The sequence below is a fragment of the Nothobranchius furzeri genome, chromosome 19 (assembly GCF_043380555.1).
Source record: "Nothobranchius furzeri strain GRZ-AD chromosome 19, NfurGRZ-RIMD1, whole genome shotgun sequence".
NCBI classification, from domain to species: Eukaryota; Metazoa; Chordata; class Actinopteri; order Cyprinodontiformes; family Nothobranchiidae; genus Nothobranchius; species Nothobranchius furzeri.
In genome coordinates this window covers 3,958,437-3,976,025 of record NC_091759.1, presented here as the reverse complement: position 1 = coordinate 3,976,025, position 17,589 = coordinate 3,958,437, and the positions used below count along the sequence as shown (strand labels likewise).

The window sequence follows — 17,589 nt, the reverse complement described above, 5'->3', positions numbered from 1 at the left end:
GTTTTAACCCTGCTTCAGCACAATTAACAGTGGGCTGCATGGTGGCGCAGTTGTTAGCACTGTTGCCTCTCAGCACGAAGGTTGCAGGTTCAAAACTCGGCTGCAGCCTTTCTGCGTGGAGTTACATTGTTCTCCCCATGCATGCGTGGGTTTCCTCCGGGTATTCCGGTTTCCCCCACAGATCACAACATGCCCTATAGGTTATAAATTGTAAGTCGCTTTGGATAAAAGCGTCTGCCAAATAAATAAACATAAACATAACAGGCTTCTGCAGAGCCTGATGAGCTGCTGCACACACAAGGGCGTAGGAACCGGGGGACGGGTGGGACGTGTCCCCTCCAATATTTGACAAACGCGCATTTGTCCCCCCCAATAACATGGAGAAGAAAAAGATTGATTTTGAAATATTTGACTCGCGAGCTTTTATTTTGAAAGACACCGCGGACTTCTCTCCGACACAGCCCCTCCCCTCAGGGAGTAGACAGGCTGGCTGAGAGAAGCAGGAGTCAGAGAGCCGGGGCAGACACAGGTGTCAGAGACAGACGGCAGCAGCTCAGCGAGTTCTTCTCATGGGCAAAAAAAGAAAGAAAGGAATTGTGAGTTGGTAATAATTTAGTCCAAGAGTATAATTGTATTTCTGGTCAAACGCTAAAATGGCTGACTAGCGTAAACATCTTGCTAGTTAGCATTAAACATTAAACAACACTACTAGTCAACAAAAAATGGCGAACTTTACAGTAACAGACAAAAACCATTTGACACGAAATAAATAAAGTAGAATCTCCACATAAAAATGGAGTTTGTAAGTGTGATTGTTGCTTGTTGTGACATTCTCATCACATTTCATTTTTAAACCTTATTCATGTCACTTTTTTCATATAAGAGACCAGAGGAAGTTCAGCAGGAAATGATGAAGAAGGTGAGACAGGCAGCACCAGACCTGCTGAGAGTGAGACAGGGAGAGCCAGAACTGCTGAGGTGCAGGTAGGTGCTACAGTGAAGAATGAGATGGTTTTAGGTTACTGATGAGAGGAAGATTTGAATGTAATATTAAGTGAACACAGTTAAATATATGTAGTCCCATTACAAGTAGGGCTGGGCAGTACAGTTTAAGAATAAATTACATTCTGTATACGCTTCCTTAGAAATATTAGAAAAATAAGTGTTAAACTCTGCTTTCTGGTGCATTTAGACTGCAATTTTGGCCTCTGTTTGTTTCTCTTGTCCATGTGAAAATTAACGTAGTTCTAGCTGTTGTTGTAGGTGAATTATTTCTTTTTTCATTCTTTCAGAAGCAAACAGATTTTTCTGATTGTTGGTCAGCGTTGTTGGCTGATGTAGTTTAAAATATTCTGATGAGAGTCAGATCAATTCAGACTGAATATTCACAGCTTTAGTCTTGTATTAAATCTGTTTACACATCTCTACCCATAGGAATAAGATAATATATCCTACATTCATATTATTAAAATATATCCTACATTCATATTATTAAAATATATCCTACATTCATATTATTAAATAAAAATAAAACACTACTGACACATAAACAGCTTTTTTATAATTAAAATGTCCACGTTGGCCTGTAATCACCTGGATCCGGCTAATGGGGAGTAAGTAAGTAAGTAAAAGTAAGTAAGTAAAAGTTTATTTATAGAGCACCTTTCACAGATATAAATCACAAAGCGCTGTACAACATGATAAAGATCAGGGCAAATACCTCTAACCAATAAAAACATCAGAAAAACAATAGCAGTGTTAAACGTAGAAAATAAAATCATGAGTATAAACAAAGTGAAGGTGTGAACCCGAACAAAGCCATCTTTTTGAACATTTAGGGAGGGAACGCCTGGATGAAAAGGTGAGTTTTTAGATGATTTTTAAAGACCTCTACAGTGTTAGAGAGATGGAGATTTGAAGGTAGACTGTTCCAAAGTCTGGGTGCAATAGTCTGAAAGGCCCTGTCCCCTTTGGTTTTCAGTCTGGTTCGAGGAACAGCCAGGAGGTTTTCAGATGTGGATCTAAGGTTCCGAAAGGTGATGTGTGGGAATAAAAGCTCAGATAGGTAGCTTGGAGCCTGGTTGTTAAGAGCTCTATAGGTCAGGACTAAAACCTTAAACTGTATTCTATATTCTACTGGGAGCCAGTGGAGGGACTGTAAAACTGGGGTGATGTGAGCTCGTCTGCTGGATTTGGTTAGGAGTCTGGCTGCTGCATTTTGGATGGCTTGAAGGCGTGAGAGGGAGGTTTTGCTGAGACCAGTTAAAAGAGCGTTACAGTAGTCTAAGCGTGATGACACAAAGGCATGGATGATTTTGTCCAGATCTGCAGTAGAAACCAGTTTACGGACTTTTGAAATGTTTCTCAGTTGAAAGAAACAAGAGCGGGGGATGGTTTTGACGTGTGAGTCTAAACTTAAAGCTGGATCAAAAATAACTCCCAGGTTTCTAATGTTGGCCTTGGCTGATGGGCAAAAGGAGGCAATTTCTTGCTCGATTTTTGGCTGAAGTTCCGGGGGTGCAGCGATCAGGGTCTCTGTCTTGTTAGCATTGAGGACAAGAAAGTTGCTGGACAGCCAGTTACTGATCTGGGTCAGGCAGAGTACAAGTGTGGCCAGCCTGTCCAACTGGTGTGGCATAAAGGACATATAGAGCTGAATATCATCAGCGTAGATGTGGTAGGAGATGTCTGGGAAAGACTGAATGATGCCAGCTAGGGGAAGAATATAGAATGCGAATAGTAGAGGCCCTAGAACTGAACCTTGTGGGACCCCGCATGTTAGAGGGCAGTGTCTGAGGAGAAGGTTTCGGACTTCACTGTGAATGTTCTGTTGGTGAGATAAGAAGAGAGCCAGTCTAGAGCAGAACCTGAAATCCCAGCCAGGGCATTTAACCTGTTTAGTAGAACGTTGTGGTCTACAGTGTCAAAAGGAGCATAAGTCTCCTCCCCTTCTGGCTGGCTCATGGGTCCCCAATCAAAAAAAAAAAAAAAACAGAATGTTAGTGAACTGGGCTATAAAAGTTATTTTCTTGTCTTTCTGGACTTTGCCTTACGCCCTGAGTCACATCTGTCAGACTTTTCTAATCCTAGAGTTTCACCGTCTATCAGATTTTCAATCAGAAGCTAATGCAGGAGATAGCGGTAGGAGACTATGTTCGTGTTCAGCCTGCATGAAACACTCAGTGACACGTTAGAATCAGAAATAATCATTTAATGTATTTTTTCAGTGAAGTTGACCTACGCTATATATTGACCTACAACAGATTTGTTAGATTTCCAAAATGTGTCCCCCCCAATATTAAACTTGTTCCTACGCCCTTGGCTGCACAGGTGATTCAACCACTGAATCTAGTGTTGGACCAGAAAAATTACTAAAACGTGCTGGATACCGACCATCGAGGCCCAGAATTGAATACCCCTGCCCAATGGTCATGAGCTTTAGGCAGTGACCAAAAGAATCAGATCTTGGACACAAACTGCCGAAATGAGTTTTCTCCACTGGGTGGCTGAGCTCTTCCTTAGAGGTAGGGTGAGAAGCTCAGTCATCGGGGAGGGGCTCGGAGTAGACTCGCTGCTCCTCCACGTCAAAAGGAGCAAGTTGTGGTGGCTCAGGCCTTTGGTCAGGATGCCTCCTGGAGGCCTCCCTGGTGAGGTTTTCTGGGCACGTCCAGCTGGGTGCAGACCCATGGGGAGACCCAGGACATGCTGGAGGGACTATGTCTCTCGGCTAGCCAGGGAAAGCCTTGGGATTTCCCCGAAGGAACTGGCCCAAGTAGCTGGGGAGAGGGGAGTCTGTCTCTCTGCTTAGGTTGCTGCCCCTATGACCTGAATCTAAATAAGCGGCTGAAAATGGATGGATGGTTTCTGTGCTGATTGATTAAACCAGTTTCTCTTTTTGAAGTCCTTTGTTACGTTGACAATTTTGGGCATCAAAATAAACTAAATCATGTTTTTCTTGCACTCCAGGTTTTAGTTTGTTAATCAGCACGCCTTTATCCACTCAACTATCGAAACTCCCAGTGGGAGTACTCCCTGTTTCCCTCCGTCCATCCCATCATGTCACCTGATGATGGGGTTGAGTTTTTGGTGTCTCAAAGGGGAAAATGGCTAGATTGCCATGGTAACAGAGGATAATTTAAGTTGACCTGTATTTAAAAAGGAAAAATCCCATTTACCAATAATATTCTTGATAATGCCTCAGGTAGAACTTTTGGACAGTAACAGCAGTCTTTCTGTAAGGTTTTAATTAAACGTCAGATTTTCTAATAGCTAAAATTAAAAACTCCATCGCCATGTTTAGGGTCAGCGAACTGCACTGAGGTGTTGATTAAATGCCATTTCAATCACCAAATTTAACCACAGTACAGTGTTTGTTTAGGGACATATTTACATTTCCCTATTTAGTCTATTAACCCTAACCCTAACAAAAGCGTGTGGTTTTACAGAACTAACCGTTTTCTACAACATTCCTCTCTTGTTCTAACTGTGGGAATAGTGGTTTTCCTGTCAGGGTTGTTCGTTCACTTTTCATTATTACAACCAGCTTTTCTTTGTAAGTCAAGACTTGAATTACAAAGAAATGTTTGAACAGCAAAAAGTGTCAAATGATGTTTTTAAATACGTCTTTTTATGGGACTGAGTGTTGAGAAAAAGCTAATAAAAAATAAAATATTTACTACCTCCAGTAATCCTGCATTCATTTATTTAGACTGTAATCGTGCCATTTAAAGCTGCAATGGCAAATTTAGAAAATACATTTTTTATGCATCTTAACAGCGTTCTAACATCGTATAAAATGGTTCTCTTGCATTTGTCTAAAAACTCTGCCAATAACACGTTTCAAACCCATAGCAACTATTGGTCCATCTGGTTGTCGGACTTGCTGAACTGCCACACTTCCCTGCATCCTCCATTCATTACACACTTGTGTATTTAGCTACAGAATAGCACTAATAGTAAATGTAAATGGCCTGTATTTGTATAGCGCCTTCTTAAGCTTGGTTTATGCTTGACGCATTCACTTTCCGCGTGGTGATGCGGCTCGCGGATGGAACAAGCTTCACAACCCGCAGCGTTTATGGTTCATGCGGCTCGTCTCTGCGGTGAGCCAATATTCTCCCAATCTGAACGGGGCAGCATGGAGCTCTACGGCATGCATCCAACACTACACCATAGTAGAAGTAGAAATTACTGTTTACAACATGGCAATCCAGCAGTTTTTAACAGCGTCCTCGTCTTTTCCGACAGTGCGAGCTATTTCTCTCCAAGAATTATTAACAACATGTTGATCACGGTGATCTCTGAGAGCTGAATCATACAAATGTCTGTATTTACGAACCTCTGCCATACTAGTTCTTGCCGGTCCGCCATGCTTTTCCGCGTCCGACCGTCCGCGTGGTTAGAAATTTTCCTAGGTGCGCGTTGCGGAAATTTTGGGCCGTGCGGAGGTGCGGTGGAGGGGCGTGATTGCTAAAATGATGCAACTTTTCCGCGCGGAGCCGTGTGGACCTCGCGGACGCGTCAAGCATAAACCAACCTTTAGGGTTCTACAACCCCCCAAGGCGCTTCACAACACACTCATTCCTTCATCCATTCACACACACATTCACACCCTGGTGGGGATGAGCTACAATGTAGCTACAGCTGCCTCGTGGCGCACTGACAGGCGAGGCTGCAGAGCACTGGCGCCACCGCCCCCTCCGACAACCACTAGCAGGCAATGCAGGTTGAGTTTCTTGCCCAAAGACACAACCGCAGCATTCTCTGGTCGGAGCCGGGATCGAACCTGCAACCTTCCAATTACTGGACAACCCGCTCTACCTCCTGAGCTACTACTGTTCTAATGTGAGAGGTTCTCCGCTCAATAATATCCGAGAAAGAGAAACAGCCGGCTGCTACCACTTCATTGTTAGGACAAAATACCAGAGTCCCGAAAACAAAACATCCTTTGAAGTCACTGACAGTGAAAGACGTCTGGACTTGGAAAACGGCAACTGGTGTTAAGTCCTATCTCGTTTCCTCTTGAAATGCGGGTGTCTGGTTCACAACCTAGCTTTCTCCTTAAATTTTGCTGAGTCAGCTTTAACCAGTCTTTACCAAATTTAGAAAATGATTTAAGAAATATTTATTTTAAAAAACAGAAATTCCAAACTTGAATCTTTACTTTGAATGTGTCCTTTTGCTTTTTTCCCGCCAGTAACTTTGCGTTTGAATGAGCTTAGAAACAAATATTTCAATAAGAATTTTAATTTATATTAGTTTAATCTTCTGTTCAAGTGAATTTTAGAAAACTTTTAAGTTGCATGTTTGAGTACAATGATGGTATGATATATTTTAAATATACCAGTAGAAAATTAATAATATAAAGATGGATATTCTTCAGAAATAACAGAATAACTATGAACTTCTCTTCTTTTCGGGACCAATTTGCCCACTTAGAAACGCCCATCAGCTGCTGACGGACTCCTCCACGCTCTAACTGCTGCTCCTCTCCAGATTTGTAGCATACAGGAACCCCGGCCGTCACAGTCAAGGACATTCCCAAGGTCCGATATGTATCACTGTTACCTCACCATGAATACTTAAAGTAATCAGACATAAGTGAAGTGCAGGAAAACCGACAGAGTGCCTAGAGAGGCTGTAATTTGTCAGATGTGTCAATCATCTTTACACGAAGGTCACGGATCTCTACAGAAAACACGAGCATGTATCACAATTAAAGAGATGGCAGCTCATCGGTGAATTAAGCGTGTTTGCTTTTTGTGTTCAGGGCAGGATTGCTTCCACCTCGTCTGTTTCCTGCTGAAACGTGACGCTGAACTGAAGTCCTGTTAACACCCCATGCCCATTTCTCCTCCTCTCTCTCGCTCTCTAGCCCCTTCTATCTATTTACTACCCCCCAACAGGTTTTTGGTAGTCGCCCACCTTATCTAACTAGCAGGTTGATGTGTTTTCTCTCCTTTGTCTGAATGTGCTTCTATAGTGTGTGTGTGTGTGTGTGTGTGTGTGTGTGTGTGTGTGTGGCTATGGTCTAGACATGGTTTCCTCTCCAGTGTTTGTCTTTCTCCTTGGGCCAGCTGATCTGTTCAGGCAGGAATGCTGCAGCAGCCGTACCGCTAACACACACACACACACACACACACTCTTGTTTTTGTTCAGCTCCACTCCATTTCTCCACTCGTTGATTTTCTTCTCCATCTTTTATCGGTCTGATCACTTTACTCATCACCATCTTAAACCTTTAACGTCGTCTGTCGCCCCATAGATTTTCCAGACACCAGTACTTCTCTTCTCATTCCCAACTATTCCTTCTTCCTACAGAAGATTTTGTTTTTCCATATTTTTGTATGTTAGTGTTTGACCAGCACAACTTTTGCATTTGCCCTGGTTTCACTAGAGAAACTGAAATGTGTTTCCTGTCAGGTTCCTTTGATTTGATTGATAATTAAAGGGTCTTTGTTGTGTCTTGTCATGTTTATGATGATGTGATGTCTACTTTTACTTTTTATTCCTCTTTGAACAAAAAATAAAAAATAAAACGGTATAATCAAACAAGAAAAAACCCCAGAATATATTCAAATTAATACTCAAACATTTTGTAGCTAATGTGAAAAAAGAACTTTTTCCTATAAAATTGTAGAAATTTTCTGTCTTGAAGCAACACTAACACTATAAATGTTTCAGAAAGATGGCTTTGTTCGGGTTCACACCTTCACTTTGTTTATACTCATGATTTTATTTTCTACTTTATCACTGCTATTGTTTTTCAGATGTTTTTATTGGTTAGAGGTATTTGCCCTGGTCTTTATCATGTTGTACAGCGCTTTATGATTTATATCTGTGAAAGGCGCTCTAAAAATAAACTTTTACTTACTTACTTACTATAAATACAAACTTAACCAACTTCAGTAGTACAGCACTCTGCTGCTCTCTGCTGGCAAGAAACTGCAACAGTTTTGTGGGACTGGTAGGTTCCAGTAGGTTCACTAGAGGGAGCTCTCTACCCGCTTCACGTTTGTTAGCTTTTTACTCTGTCGATAGCTAATATAAAGGTTAGCCACTGGCTTTTTCAGTTCGTCGATACAGTTAGAAGCACAAGAAGAAGAAAAAGAAGTATGCTTTTTGTCTTTAGAGTCTGAAGCAAGCTAAAACATTGATGTGGCCTACACTCATTTGAGGGAGCTTTAGAAGGTTATAACATCACAGAGTGATGATGACCTGGCTTTAATGCTTTGTTGTTGTCCAACAGTGTGGAGCTTTTTACTTTGCTTGTATAGGCTGGCGCGCGTTAGAGGTAGCTTGTTGTTAGCGCTAGCTACAGCAGGCTGTGGCACGGTTGTTTACGACAATAAAAATTCTAGTATTAACCATTAGGAAGGAGAAGCAGAAAACTGCTTAGTGTCGCTTTAACTAATTAACTGCCAGCCGTTTCCTGATAAGAAAAGCCACCACACAAACTAACAAATCAAAGAGGAGACTCACCTCTTACATCAGGAGGAATCCGCACGTTTCGAGCGTTATCCGTTCTCTCATAATCCGTTGTCGAATCGTGATCGGCAGAAGCTTTTCCGGTTTGCGCCTCACTTTTTTACGGCAGCGGCCCAAAACGATCTCCTTACACAGGGATTTTCTGCTTCCTGATCACGTGACGTGTGACGTACGTGGATGAAGATCGGCTTTAGAGCTCGGATGTTTGTTCTCATGGTGCGGGGGCTCGTTCCGATGCCCAAACAGTAAAAAAAAAATGCAAATGACGACTTTAGTCGTCATCGTCAGTGAATGAGTTAAGGATGATAAAACGATGTTTAACCAGTTTACTTTAGTAAAAGTGGTGACTAATCACTTATTTCTTTGATCTTTCTCAGATAGTAAATTAAATGAACCGATTGAACAATTTTAGGTTTAAAAAATAAATAAACTACGTCAATAAAACCATGTACAGAGTAAGGAACATTTTTTAATCGGTTTTTGTTCCGTTTATTAGAATAAATACATGTGGGTTAATTCAAGCTAAATTCAAAATGTCACCTGTTTCAGAACCTTGTGTGACAATTCCACATTCCTGGTCTCATGCTGATGAATCCCCCAAGGAGAAAACATTTATTTGAAGATAGAACAGACCCATCCATATGTTACAGATTTGAAAATCAAAGTAAACTTCACATATGCTTATTTAAAATCTCTGCATATACCTGCAGTTTTACATGGGATTCTACAGCATTTTACACAGGCTTGATATTGTCATGTCCTTTCTTGTGCAGCACAGTTTCCAGTTTACATCTAAGTTAAATGTTAGAGTGCACCTTAGGACAAAGTGCAGCCTGGCTGAAATGTTGTGGCAGAACCTTAAGAGAGCAGCGCAGGAACAAATGCTCACCAACCTCGATGAACTGAAGCAGCGCTGTAAGGAGGGGTAGTTTAAAATTCTACCGTCATAATGACTGATAAGGTCAGATGGGGGAGAATTTTTCTAAATAAATAATGTTATTAACTTAGTAGGAAGTGGGCTGTGGGTGGACGGTATTATAGTCCTACTCGTTATGTTTACAACTTAATAAAATGACTTGGAAGTGTCTGTAATTGCAGAATTCTTGCAAAATGTAAAGTTTCAATGTCCAATTGATTTGCCGTAGTACCTGGTTAGCTTTTGTCGGACAATCACGTCGTTGATCTGTCATTAGGCAGCAATACATACTTAATTGGTTCAATGCCTGATGCTGTTCCTTTTTTACTCGAGTAAATATCTGCTAAATTCTCCAAAAGTAGTTACCTTGCACTCTAACAGGCTGCAGAACGCCAGAGGGCCTAACCAAACCAACCACTGATTCCTGAGAAACAACCCAAAGATTGAATTAGATCACCATTATTTGAAAAGTAGATTTGCTGTGATCATTTACTCCAGGCTGTTTTTAGTCTATGAACATTCAAAAATAAAAAAACATGATTTAATCATTTATGATGTGACTGCATTGTTGACGTTTGCTGACTTGCTTGGTCGCTCACTTGGCTAAACTTTTCAACGCTAATCCTAAACACTTAACTCACCCTGCCCATGGAGATTAAACTTGTTGGCACATTCCAGATGTCAGATTAGTTCAACCACCCTCTCACCAGCTGGATGTATGCCCCAATAGCCTCATCAGTGCTTAGGTCTTCCCTCGTGGATTGCAAGAACTCGTGAAGGCAGTACTTGCTTTGCCCCTTGAACAATCTTTAAAGTGACTTATTTGGGGTAGGGAGTGAATCTCTGCCTCAAGTGAACAAGAATCTTCGTGTCTTGATGAGAAAGATCGATTGAAGGTTTGGGGATTTGTCTACAGTAATGAGGGTTGGCTGTAGTCGGAGATGAAAGGTTTACTGGTCCAACCCTACTTTCCACCTCTCAATTAAAGTCATAACATTGTTCCACCTCAGACATGAGGTGGTCAAATCTATTGTCCAGGGCAGCTGAAGTTAGATCTGGATGAGTCCATGTTGTCTCAGGCCTGTCCGACTGGGAGATCGCATGACGGACCTAGAACTCTGCCTTGGAATCTGCTAATAAGGAGCTTGGGAGTGATGCTGGGAAGAGGGATATTTGGGCTGCCCTCTTGACCTTCTGTGAAACAATCTCAAACCGTTTTAGTAAAGGGATCCAGCCCATCTCTGTCATACTCATGTATTACAAAAGTTGCTTAAAGTGACAGTGTGTATTTTTCCTGGCAATAGGGGGCAGTAGATACCTTAATCGTTACAAGCCGTGTTTTTGTGTGGAAGACCTTACCAAGGGAGGCTCATTAGGGTCAAAAAGCCCTAGGGAGTGCAGACTTTAGCAAAAATAATAAGCACACCAGACTCCCTTTCATCACTGGCAACAAGCGAAAAGGTAAATGTAAAAGACATTTAAGAACGACATAAGTTTTGTAACAGTGTGTTACAAATCAGTAAATGCATTTTGTCCTCACGGGCTCCCGTAGAAGGAAACATGGCATCTAATATGGCGTCGCCCAGAGACTTCAACCTACTCCTATGAATTTTAGACCTGATTTTTATGGTTATGTTACAAAGCTGCCAATGTTTTTCATCAACTGTGCATCGTTTAATCTTAAACATTTTGATGGATATTTCCAGAAATTAATGGTAAAAACTACACGTCGTCTCTTTAAATGAAGTTGACTGCTATGTGGTTATAATCTGATCATTGGCTTCCTTCAAATTATAAGGGTTTCTTCTGAAGACCCAAAATTCAGCCACACACAGGAGTTCAATATGAAAAGATAATTTATTAGAGCATTGAGGATGTGGGTTGGGGGTGGGCTGGGTTTCTGCAGCAGATCGCTGTTGGAGGCGGAAGTGTAGAGGAGAGATGTGATGGAGTTAAAGACAGTGGGAACGCTGGCTGGGTTTGGGGGTTCTCAGAAGGTTCCTCTTTGGTCTGTGAATGTCACTCTTCTAAGACACAGACAAATGTTATCCACAGAGAATATAATTAAGTCCACAAGCAGGGTTGAAAAACAGGCAGAGGTTGGCAACTTAGAGGCAGGTATACTAAAAGAGAGGAGTAGACAAGAATCAGAAGCTGTGGTTCAGAGCAGGGTCGGCATCCAGAGGTCAGAAAGGCAGATAAATCCGTTAAGGGCCAGGCAGAGACAATCCAGGGACATATCCGTGGTACAGGGTTCAGTAGATCAGGACGAGAACTGAGACAAGAGCTACAGACAATCTGGCAGCGAAGCAGAGATCACTGAGGGTTTAAGTAGGGGAATGAACAGGTGTGGATCATGAGGTTATCATAATAATAATAATAATAATAATAATGCATTGAACTTATATAGCACTTTTCTAGACCCCCCAAAGACGCTTTCACACACTCTCACATTCACACACTGCTAGTGATGGTAAGCTACTTGTAGCCACAGCCGCCCTGGGGAGGTCTGACAGAGGTGAGGCTGCCAGTTGGCGCCGTCGGCCCCTCTGACCACCACTAACACAGGCAAGTTGGGTGAAGTGTCTTGCCCAAGGACACAACAGCAGGATACCCCTGGCGGGAGCTGGAATCGAACCCATGACCCTCCGATCATGAGGCAACCCGCTCTACCACCTGAGCTACTGCTGCAGGTGAACTAAATGCTGCTGATTAGTGCAGGAAGGGAAAAACGACATGTAAGGCAGAATAGCAGGAACCGTTGCACAAATAGTTTGTCGGGTAACGGCAATGGTGGAAATGGCACCGGGACTAGTGTGAAATGAGTTCTGTAAAAAGTTTGCACGTCCTTGCTTTAACCCGAGTCGATGATCTCAAGTGGTTTGTCATTTTGTGTTAGCTCAGAGTTGAACTGACAACCTGCCCAGGGTGTCGTATGCCAGCGGGGATCGGACCTGGCCTCCCTGTGACACAGAAGGTATGGCTAAGCGATGGATGAAATCAAAGATTAGCGTTGATTTTTCACCTTCTGTGCTGATTTTGCTTCCCTCCTTTGTTTTCTCCATCCCTTTTTGTTTTGCATGCCTCCTCTCCCCTTCCTGCATCCTTTGCTCCCCACTTCCTTCATCTCTTTCCCACCTCAACTCCCTGTTCTCCTCCTCTCTCCCCCGCTTCAGGCCTTCGGGTTGTAAAAATTAATCTTCATAAAAGGGGAGAAAAGTTTCTTCTTTCATCTCCCTTGGTCCTCCTTCACAAAGACACGCGTTCGAGGCACACACACTCATAGACTTCCTCTCACTTTTAAATTAAACTGATAAAATTCTCTTTCTAGTTGGCCTTGACAACGACCTGCACTCTAAGTACACACACACACACGCACGTCCAAACACACAGCAGCACTGGCCACACACCTCACATAAATAAGCAATGGGAAAGGGAATTTAAAAAAAGATGCATGCCGCTTCCCTTCCCCCCTCCAGCCGAAACGTAGTCGATGACATTTTGTGCTCCTATAGAAGTCCGAGCATGCGTGTATTCTGATGCAAAATATCAGAAGACCATCGGGTACGAACGCCAAACTCTTCTGGAATGTGAACGAGCGTGCACCTAAATCTTCCAGAGGAATTAAATGGGTGCAGATTGCACTGCACTCATTCATCTTCATTATGGATACGACACATGACTGCAGCAGCTTTTCAACAGCTCAAACGTGTCTCACTCAGACTCTCCGAGAAGCCTCAACCCTTTCAGGCCATATGGTTTGATCATGCCAATGCCCAAAACAAATTTCCTTTTTGTTTTTGTTTTTTGGAGATCTTTATCCACATATGTGAGGGAAACAAACGGATCTCATGGGAAGCTTGTTGATTTGGGAGAGTGCCTTCTCCCCTCCCCTAAAAGACAAAAATCATGGCTCTGCATTCAAACGTGAAGCCTTATTAGTGACACAGAGATTCAGACAAACCATCCTCCCTGCAGGGCTTTCATTCCTACAACAAAAAATCAGATCATAAAAAAGAATTGAGTTGACTAAATCAACTCCTCTTATATTTTAAGAAGCTCTATCAGGTGATGTTTGTGTACTTCTCTAAGGCCCTGTCCACACGCAGCCGGGGATCTGCCAAAACGTAGATATTTTTCTACGTTTTGGCCTGTCATCCACACGAAAACTGAGTTTTTTCACACGAAAACGGATCTTTTTAAAAACTCCGGCCAAAGAGAAGATCTGCGTTTTCTCCGTTTTGGGTGTCTGCGTGTGGACAGACAAAACCGGAGTTTTAAGGTCCGCAACGTCACTTCCCGCGACAAAAAAATGCTGACATCACGTGTGTGACCTGTGTTTACACTAGCCGACAGCATGGATGCCCTCAGAGCTGCGCTCGCTTTATCAATTGTCCAAGCGCTTTTTGCTTGTTTGTTTTTGCAAGTGGAATTACTGCTCCTTGCGGAAGACCACAGACGAAGGACGAGGTTAAGAACGGGGGAAGTACTGCCGCCTACAGGTCTGGCATGTCCTTAACAACGTATTTATCCGGGTATGTGTGGACAGAGTTTTTTTTTTAAACGAGGTGGTGTGGATACAAGTTTTTGGAGGGGCGGATATTCGTTTTTAAAAAACCCGGCTACGTGTGGACTAGGCCTAAATCAGTGCTCATTAGATCCTCTTTTACATGCCATTTACTCTATTTTATGTGCTATTATTTGTTATTCATGAATATGTTTTCCTTTTTATCAGCCTCCTATATAAATCAGTTTTTTTTCTTTGCTGTAAATTAGCAAATATTTTACATTTAGCTGCAGATCGCTGATGAATGTGCATGTCTCCACATGACTGCTGGGGTTCCCCACAATTTTGCCTGTGCTGAGAATTTACCAAGGCTATGTTTGTAGAATTAGCATTTTTAAAATCACAATAACGCATAATTCAAACTTTGTCTGTGAGTCAAACCTCTGTATGTCAGTACAACGTTTGTAATGATTCACTTTCAATGTATAAATGTGGGAAGAGTTGGTGCTGGGGGTCCTCAGCTTGTCTTGGTAAGGAACAGAGGTTGGAAAGCACTGATGTAAGGTATTAGCTGGTGGAGGTTTCTTAATAGAGATGTAAGAAAACATCGATATGGCAATATATCGTGATATTTTCCCCCGCAACATATCGATATTCAAAAGCAGTGTTTCTAATTTTTGGAATAATTTACATGCAAATATTTTTGTATTTTCTTTTATTTTGGTGCCATTCAAATGCCGACCGCTAGTTGGCAGCAGCGTGCAATGGGTTTTGTTTCCACCAATGAAATGTAAACATGTTAATATTAGTTATTGAATATTCCTACAATAAATTCAGTCTAAAAATTGCTAATAACGTCTGACTAAATGTAAAGAAATCTATCGTGATGCAATGCGTCATCTCCCCTGTATAGTGTATCGTCTCGCCAGAATTTTACCAAGACACATCCTTACTTCTTAACAACGGTAACTTCAGATTAAATCAAAAATGGTGTTTAGTTTCTGATTTTCTACATGCAACACTTTGAATATGTTGAAATAAAAAATTTAAAAGCAAAAATTTGCCAATTTGCTTGTCGTGGTTAAATAATTTGTTTATCATAATTTTAAGCCAAATGTTGCCATGCCTGAATAAAGAAGTAGAAGAAGAGCTATGTGTAGAAAGTTTTAGTGGAAGTTGAAGCCCCCTAGTGGCTGGCTAAAGTATAAGTCCCACCATCTCTGTGCTAATGGATGTGACATTGTCCTGACAAAAATAAATATATATATATATACACACACACACACACACACACACACACACACACACACTTCTCCCAAAGTTTTTTCACATTAAACTAACTTTCTGGTTCACAGAAACTAAACTGCGAAGGATTTGAGGCAAAATCCAAACATCCGCCATGACCAAGTAACTTGTTTTCAGGAAAAAATGTGCTTCATGGTTTGCTCATGTTATGATTTTTATTTTATTTATGACTTTGAACACATCTTTTAGCTCTATGGAAACAAAATACAAAGCAGCAGAGTTAACCGGTCTCTGTAAATGAAATGTTACATGTCTGTAGGTGATGTGAAATTCCATAAACCCTACTGTTTTCCCACTTTCATGCTTTGATCCAATATACATGGGTAAACTGTTTATTAAACACGCTCAGAATTGAGGAGAAAATGTTGGCGTTTCCTCTGCCAGAATCAAAGTGTTTTACAGCAAAACTCTTTATGGTGATCCGTTGCCAACCTATGGAGTCCCAGAGGATTGTGTAGGAAGGGAATGAAGATGGAAAGAAACCAGAGAAACACTATAAATAATGTGCATGTTTAAAAAAAAAGAGAAGAAACAGAAGAGGAGGAATGAAAACAAAAGGGAAGGAGAAAAAATCAGACTTGATTTTGTGTTTGCATGTTCTTCTGCTTAGGTGGAACGACCAGAAGAAGTGAAAATGAGAATTGGAGCCGTCGCTCTTGATCCCTCATCACTGGAGACTCCGGAAAAGGTTTGGAACACCGCTGGATCAGCTCTGTACACACACACACACACACACACACACACACACACACACACACACACACACACACACACACACACACACACACACACACACTCTCTCTCTCTCTCTCTCTCTCTCTGCCTTTTCTCTGAGTCTCTAACCATCTGGTTAACTTATCAGTCCCGTCTCTCGCCGTTGCTGTGGCAACCGGAGAAAACCTTGACCGGGGGTTGCCACACAGCACAATGCCTCTCTTGTCTTCCCTCCTTCCTTTGCTTCACTCTCTCTGCTCTCCCTACATCCCTCGCTCCCTCAGCCATCATTCCTTCTCTGGATCATTTCTTCCCTCGCTCCCCTTGCTGCTTCATCTGTTGACTCTTCCCTCATGTTTCCTGTCTGACTCCACAGTTTATTTTTTCTCAGCATCTTTCATTTTTTTGGCCCCTCTTGTGCTTGTTGTCTCCTCTTCTGTTTCTTCTCAAGCAGCCATCTTCCCAAAGGCAACTCAGCCAATTAAGTAGCAAAATTACATTTCTGCTCTCTAACCGTAAAGAATCTGGAGGAAGTGCATTGTTTGTGGCTATATATTTTAATGTTAGGACAAACCTGTAAAAAAGAAAGTTGAATATATTTAAGCATTTTTTTATTATTCAGTGAAAATTGGCAATAATTAGATCAATCCACTGGATGCGTAAGGCCAGGAATGCGCTTGCTTTTTAACCTTGCATTGATGCAAGCAGCAGGCTGCATCTTTGTTCACTTACTTGCTGCTGCACTGCACATAGTACTGTAGTATTCCACTAGGGGGCAGCATACAAATATGTTGCGCTAATTTCGGGGAATGCACACACAACACTTCCAACCAAAGCCACGCTAGGCAGCCAACACAGATTTGCGTCGTTAAAAAGCGTTAAAGTGGTTTTCAGGTGTAGCTTTTACATAATGTCTGCGAAGCAAAGTACGCAGCAATTAGTTGAAGTCCTAGTAGATGGGTACATTTCCACCAGCCCCAAAGTGTTGCGTTAAGAATGCATCCCAGAAGCATAAGGGTTGTGTTGCTTATGCTTAAGTTTTTTTTTTTTTTTACACGCTAAGCTTCCAGGACACGTCAAGCTCAGCAGTTCCTATTGGGCTACACAGGAAGTCGCATACAAAGCAGTGTGAATCATTCTGAAACTTTCAAAAGAAAACTCACACGCACATTTCCCGCACATCACCCGTGGCATCTCCATATTCTGAGGTAAACAGAATAGAAAATAAACCACATGCTGAACTGCTGAAATCACTCATGGTTTTGTAATTCAACGGTCATTTCTTACCGTCACGGGACCAACAGTAAATCACAATTGTTTCAACAGTGAGGGACCTCACTGATCAGCACCAAAAGGCGTAGCTGACGATAACAAGAATACCGCCCATAAATACCTCTGGAAGTACAGTGATGTCATTGATGAATGAAGGTGTTACACAGTGAAGTGTAGTGAGGACAAAAGAAACATGATGACTTGGTAGATAAACAAGGAAAACCAATTTAATTTCCTCTGGTCCTAAAAACAAAATCAGAAAATCCCGCCACTATTCAAAATGGTCAGCCATCCAGCTCTCTTCCAGTCTCTGTCACTTTCAGAGAGAAAAGATCCCTTGCCACACCCAGCAGTCCACCTATATACTGTCCGACCCCCCCCCCCCCCC

At 42.0% G+C, this 17,589-nt stretch overlaps 1 long non-coding RNA gene across 1 annotated transcript; it reads left to right on the top strand.

Moving 5' to 3' along the window:
• The first annotated feature begins 323 nt into the window (after positions 1-323).
• LOC139064263 (uncharacterized) lies at positions 324-17,588 on the top strand. Its single transcript, XR_011517329.1, has 3 exons — positions 324-596; positions 884-984; positions 15,826-17,588. It is a non-coding gene; the product is annotated as an uncharacterized lncRNA (long non-coding RNA).
• The last annotated feature ends 1 nt before the right edge of the window (position 17,589 follows it).